Raw genomic sequence first — 6,927 nt, 5'->3', positions numbered from 1 at the left:
TATTTTTCCCTACAAAATATTAAATTTAGTCTGTTATGGGAGGTATAGTTATCAAGGACTAAAATCCTTTATTTTCCATAGGTTATGCAGTATGAATAATATCCAAAATGGAGGAAAAAAAATCATATTCTGATTGAGGTGGAAGACCGACTGAAACTAGCATTTTATATTTGTAAATACTGTGGAATTAGAAGAGGGATTTTTAGCTCTTTCTTAAAATTCTTCAGTGAGGCTAAAGAATAAATCTGTCTACTCCCTTCCTGACACAAGACAAGCAAGTTTTACATACTTCTGTTCTAATAGCCCTGCTTTTTTTTTCTTGTAGAATTTGTGACTGCATTCACTTTCTCCATTGCAAATATACTTTCTTCTGTTCTGCCTCTTTCTTACATGGACACTACTTTTTTACATCATTCATTGTGTTTTCCATGTTTTCATTACCTGCGATTCTTTGCATAAAACCTACTTTTCTTCCCTTCCCCTGGTGGAATAATTTTCTTCAGAATTTCTTGTGTGTGTGTACATGATATCACTTATTCTTTTTGTTCTGCATATCCCTCTTGTCTCATTCTTCCACTTGTAGTCACATTTCCATTGTTTTTTGGCAAGGTGTTGTTGCATCATATTTTTCAGTGGAACACCAATAAATCCTAAAGTACCTTCGTTGTTTTCTCACTTTGATGCCTGGCTTCTGAGTTTCTTTTTCTATTTGAAAATATTTGGTTATTTTTAAGCTCGTAACTAACAAATCTGTTTCCTTCCAGGACTGCCCTAGTCCTGGAAGTTTCTGCCTCTGGATGTCTCTCCAGAAGTGCTCCCTTTCACCTCACAAGTATTGTTCAGCCAACTTTCTTTTATCTTATTTGAAAATGCTGCTTACTTTAAAGCCCTGTAAAATATAAGTAAAAATTATAGTAAGTATTCAAAGCTGCCAAAAAACAACATACCATTAAATATTAGTGACACTCTGTGTCAGTTATTCAGATTAAGAGAATTGTTTTCATGCTATCAACAAACTGCTACTTGCCTCTTGGATGTGGTGTGTATGTAGCACACAGTTTTTATGTATATGTTCACTACAAAGGTCCAAACTTCTACCATTTTTAACTCTAAGCATAGCTTTCTTTTCTAAATTAAACTTTTAAACTTAGATAGGTACATGAATTAAAGTAATTCAGTCAAAATATTAAATCTCCAAGGAACTCTTAAAATGTGAATGACTGAGGAATCAGATTTACAGTGGAATTTAGAATTTAATTTTAGAGGTGTTGTAATGTCTTGATACTTACAGGATGAGGTCCAACCAACACTTCCAGCTTTTTCTGAAAGAGTGGTAAGTGCAACAATGTGATAATGAGAGCAAAATGGGAATTAGTAAAGACTAGCAAAAAATGTGTCCACATGTGTCCACTGTCATATCTGCTGGGTGGAAATATCTCTGTGCTGTAAGCCAGCTTTCTAACAAGAGCTAGACTGAGTTTATAGATTTGGCATATGATTTACTCAGCCTTCTAACTGTTACATCTTTTGAAAAGTACTAATGGGAGATTTACTTAATGCATTTTGCACAAACTTTTTTAACTCAAAGAAGCAAACCCCTAGCAGTGGTACTGTGTTCTTATATACTTATGGGGAGAAATACAAAAACACTATAAAGACACTTTTCCAAGAAATTGTGAAATGTAGCTATGTAGCTTGACCAGTCTTCCTGAAACAGCCTGCCCATCACTTTATTCCTGTATATTAACACATGTAGACACCGAATCTGAACTTTAAAAATACTCACATGTTCATATTCTTGGTTTTTGTTTGTATATATTTTTTTTTTGGGGGGGGGGTGTTTTTGTTTTGTTTGGGTTTATGTTGGTTTTGATTTTTGTGGTTTTTTTTGTTTTATTTTGCTTACTCTTGTTCTTGAAGGAAACCTCTTCTACCCTTAATGAATGCAAAATAAGAATCTCTAGCAGTTAACCTCCTGCATAACAATGTCCATGAGAAACATTTCCTCTCAGTTCCACTGAGGTAAGTCTCTGTCTTTCTGATGCTGTGTGAGACTGTCTTTTCTGGAGTCATAAATATGTTACAGCTGGGTGTGAAGCTACTGGTCTGAAAAGGCACAAATCTCAGCAGCAGCAGCATCTGTTGTTGAGCACCAGTTTTCTGTTCTCTGCTCTCTACATCGGTTTACAGTAGACTGTTACGACATTCCTTCTCTTCAAGTGCTGCACAGATTTCTAAAAGGTCACAAAGAGTTTGTGGATGGGCAAGGAGGTTGACAGAAAATATGGCTGAAGAACACTGTTAGAGGTTTTCTAAGGTACTGAATTTCCCTGGGGTGCTGGTTTCCAGAGCAGCCAGCCCAGCTGAGTTCTGTGGGGTGCCTGAGTGAGAGGGTCCAATTGAGAGGGAGGTTGGGCTCTCTACTCCAGGTGAAAGAAACTTGCAAAAGACGGAAAACACAACTCAAACTTCAACCTCATTGCTTTTTAAGGGCCGGATACACTGCTTTGATCTTTTACAGTCTAATATGGAAGAGATACTTAGTCTTATGTTACTTCTGTCCTCCCTTTTTCTCCCTGCCTCTCTCTCCCCCTTCAGAGCTCTATGCCTCTTTTCAAGAGAAGAGAAAAAAAAGGTGACAGGTGTAACTCTAATAGGATAAGCAAGTTCTGTATTGAGAAACAGTCGATCAAAGCGAACCTCCATGCCAAAAACATGAGGAAAGCTGCTGTAGGAGCATGTGAGATGCTGAGATCACATGGAGGAAGTACCACCCAAAGCTGATCTTGCACTCTTCTGTCAGCATCAGACACTGCAGCTGTTAGCAGGTGGGCTTCAGTGAGGCAATACTGCTGCTCCTGTGTCTGCTCAGATGCAAGACGGTAAGTATCCAAATAATTTGTTCTCTTTCAAATGAAAGAGAAATTCAGCAGGTTTACAGTCCAGTTCTTAAAAAGAGAAGAAAAAAAAAAGAAACCCACAAACAACTGTGTGTGAGCTTTTGAAGTTCTGCCATTAGTAGTAAAACTTAAGAGCTGTTTCAGGCTGTTAGTTTTACAGAGAAATACCTGATCTATTCATAAAACTGTTAGTCACAGTGTGTAATTTGTGGTGATACTTACTAGAAATTATAAAAACGTACTCCTTTTTTTGCAAGTAATGTAGTTAGTTTAATTGTTGCAAATCTGGATAGGCCTTGTTGCTTCACATAATGTCATTTCATCTATCCATTCATTGTGTTCTTGTGAAATAGCAAGTAAAATGCTGGATTCTAGTGCAGCTAACTGCAATACTTCCTATACAATGATTTTTTTCTCAGTTTGGCCCTATTTATAGTTCTTGCCCAGTGCCGGGGCCACCTTTTAAAAATATTTTTTTAAGACAAGCAATCAACTGAAATATAAATTTCTCTCAGCTACCCTAAGTGACTCTGAAAGCAATTGCATTTGCTTGGTTTGTCCTTTGTTTTCTCCTTCAATTTACCTTAGCTTGTGGCTCACACAATCAGTGGCTGTAGCAATATCATCTAGTTTTATTGAAATACTGTTTGCATTTGGCTCCTACACTTTAGAACTATGATAACGTAATAGCTGTTCAAGAGAGGAATATGGTAATGTGGGTAAAACAAATTTGGTTTCCAATATCCAACACTTTCATTTATCTGTCGAATCGGAAAATTCTGATCCTTTTGCAAAACAGTAGTTTTACAGAGTACATTTGTGAAAACCTTCTTCTGAACAAAATTCAATGCCAGTGTTTTCTTTTGCCATGCAACAGTCGCATTCTGCTATCCCTCTTTACAGCTTCGAGTAAAAGCTGTGTAAATAATTTCTTGTAAGTAAGCAAGGGCAGTCATAAACGCAGGAAGAGATTCTTACTCGTAGCTAATTCTCATTAGCAAATAATAATTTTATCTCTTTCCCATATTGCATTAATTGATCCAGACTGCAAAGCCTTCTGTAGAAGAATCCTTAACACACACTAGACTGTTTAGAAAACGTGTTTTACTTCGCGAAGTCAAATACGAATTAGTTCTATCAAAAGGCGCTTTCCCCATTGCGTTACGAGCAGAGTATCTGGTGTTTCAAAGCAGATGTCTCGGTAGGTTTTGACGAACCGCGCGGCTCCTTGGGCGCGCAGTGGGCGGCGGCGGGAGCCGGCGGGGCAGCAGCGGCGTTTCCCGGCGCGGTCGGAGGCGATGCCGGCGCGGTGCCGTGCGCGGCCGGCCCGGAGGGTGGCACTGGCCCTCCACGCACCGCCCGCCGCCCGGAGAGCCACGGCCGGCCCGCTCCCGGGCAGCGCCCTCGGTCATGTTTCTGTCAAAATATTGGCACCGCTTCTGCCAGTGCCTCCCGAATGGTTTCGGTGCGATAGACGCAGTGCTGCTCGCCCGGGGGTGAGTAAACAAACCCCAGCCTGCTCTCTGCGTTTCCCTTACCTGGAGATGGGCTGGAGGGACTCCTACCGCCCCTGGGTGTGAGCCTGTCGATTTCTGACTGGGATAAGATTGGGAGCTGGGCCATGGATTACTAAGGGCGATACACAAGAAAAGCCAGGTTTGGAAACCTCTCTTCTAGGTGACAGAATCCTCTTTTATCTCCGTTTCCCACCCACTCCCGTGTGGAAGTGTCCATAGGTGCATTTGCAACTTCCACTAGCCTACTCAAAAACAAATTGCAGAGCTTAAATATGATTGTCACCAAAACTATTTTGCTGCTATTCTACTTGGCTGCAGGTCATCTTGATCTGTTGTGTGTGTTCAGCTACTCAGTTAACAGGACTATGGACAATAGCTGTGTACAGAGAGAAAGTAAATGGGCCAGGGAAAGCGGTGAAAACGTCACAGATTTTTCTCATGTGCTCTGGAGGGACAATGACAATGGTATAGAATAAAGAAATCCCACGTCTTCAAGGAAACTTGAAGAATTTATGTTAAAGCTTTGGGCACTCAGCTTTGACCTTGCTGTTTATCTTTGAATGACAAAATCTTAAGAACAAAAACAAACAGTAACTCTTTAAGGAAGGACCTAGTTTAAGCCCCCAGTTCTGATCGTAGGATTGCATTGTCAAGTCGAGGAATTAGTTAATTCTGAAAGAGGAAAAATGTTTTCCTTTCTTAATTTACATTTTTAAAACATGTTTGTTTGTTTTCCTGCTCAGCTCCCCACGCCTTGTAAATTGTGAATTTCTCTTTTGGCTATGCATGATAAGGAAACCAGTTTCATTCTACAAGTGTGTTAATCATCCTGTAGCTTAAAAATATCAAAGTGTAAACGCCGTAGTTTCTAAAGGGATTGATCTTAAAATAATTACAGTGATATGACCGTTGCAGCTCTTTCATTTTAAAAAATGAACTGTGGGTTTAATGTAACTTACTGTTGCTTCACCCCAAAATGAGCAGCGGGGTGAAAAATAAGTTTTGATGGTGTAATTTGGTGGCGATTGCATTGGATTGTTACTGGTTTGGAAGATCTCAATACTCTGATTACAACCCCGACTATGCTGCTGTTAAGAGCTGGGTAAAATAGACAGGGGAAAGAGTATTTTAGGGACCGAGGCGTGCTGAGTTGCGCCAATGAATTATTTCACTGCTGGGCTGTCAGGGTTAAAGGCTGATTGCACGAAGCTGGAATAAGCCCTGCGCTCCGGGCGCTGAGACAGTAGCGAGGTTTGGCCACAGGAGGCACAGCCGGTGTGCGCTGCACGGAGCTTTCCCTAATCCCGGCGGGGCTGGGCATGGGGAGATGCAGATCAGCTCCGGGCCGTGTCCTTCTCTCCCCACCCCCCCGGCCCGTCCCAGCTTTTGCTAACCCTTCTTGTCTTCTGATTGCATTGATCCTCTGAGAGGGCGCGCTTCTGCCTGGGCAGGGCAGCGTCAGTATTAAGAGATCAGAGCTGGCTTTCTCCCAGCCTACGTGAATGGATTTGGTGTCAAGGGCAAGGAAAGGCAGCTGCTGCTGCCCCAGAGCACCACCCACCCACCTGTTCGCTAGGGAAAGTGTTACTGGCCCCAGGTGAGGCTCCTGCTTTCACACTAAGAGTCCCCAGAGCACAGAAACCCTAAACACGCTCCCTCAGGCCCCAAACGTAGCTCCTGCCAGAGCTGTACTTACCCGAAGCACCACTGAAGTTTCTTCCCTTCAGATTACGAGTGACTCTCTTAAATTCCCAAGCAGGACCCACAATTTAACTTCTCATTTCGGGGAAGCTTAAATTAGAATGTCATCTGATAAGGCACAGTTCCCACATCCACTGTCTTATGACAGCGACACATATTTAATGAACAGTGGTTCCAGAGAGTACAGTAAGTGTCCCTGGAATAATAAGGGATATTGCATAGCTTCTGAGGGCAAAAGAGAAACAAGAAATAAGCAGTTTCTGGCTTTCAGGAATTTAGATTCCTATTTCAAACTTAATTTAATTCTTATGGAGAGAGTCCCTGTAGGAGCAGCCAAAGTTTAATCAGTAACACAACAGCGATTTAACTCAATTCTCAGTATCTTAGTCATATGGAGAAGCTGCTGCAACTGATTAGAAAGCCCATTTCATTGAAATATTGCATGGAAGCATGAAAATTCCAGTGAGGAAAGGCAACAGTCACTTCATCATTCTAGATCCCATGTTAACGCATCACCAGCTCTCCCATTCAAAGCCTTTTTAGAGAAATTTAATAGTTGGGGCACTAATAACCACCCACAACCCTTAATTCCGAGTGATTATTCTGAGCACAAATTAACAGATCTGGGCCATTACTACCACGAACTGAATCATTCAGAGGGGTGGGAGGGAAGAAAAAGGGCAATACTCCATGGGAATGCCTCTGGATTAACTGCTTTTGTACATTTCCAAGCACTTTTGTCAATAGCATCCCTTGTGTAATAAATTCCTTTTCTAGTTCCTTTCACACTGTTTATAGGCAGATGACTT

The sequence above is a fragment of the Sturnus vulgaris genome, chromosome 3 (assembly GCF_052056855.1).
Source record: "Sturnus vulgaris isolate bStuVul1 chromosome 3, bStuVul1.hap1, whole genome shotgun sequence".
Classification (NCBI taxonomy): domain Eukaryota; kingdom Metazoa; phylum Chordata; class Aves; order Passeriformes; family Sturnidae; genus Sturnus; species Sturnus vulgaris.
Note: the sequence above shows the minus strand (reverse complement) of the source record.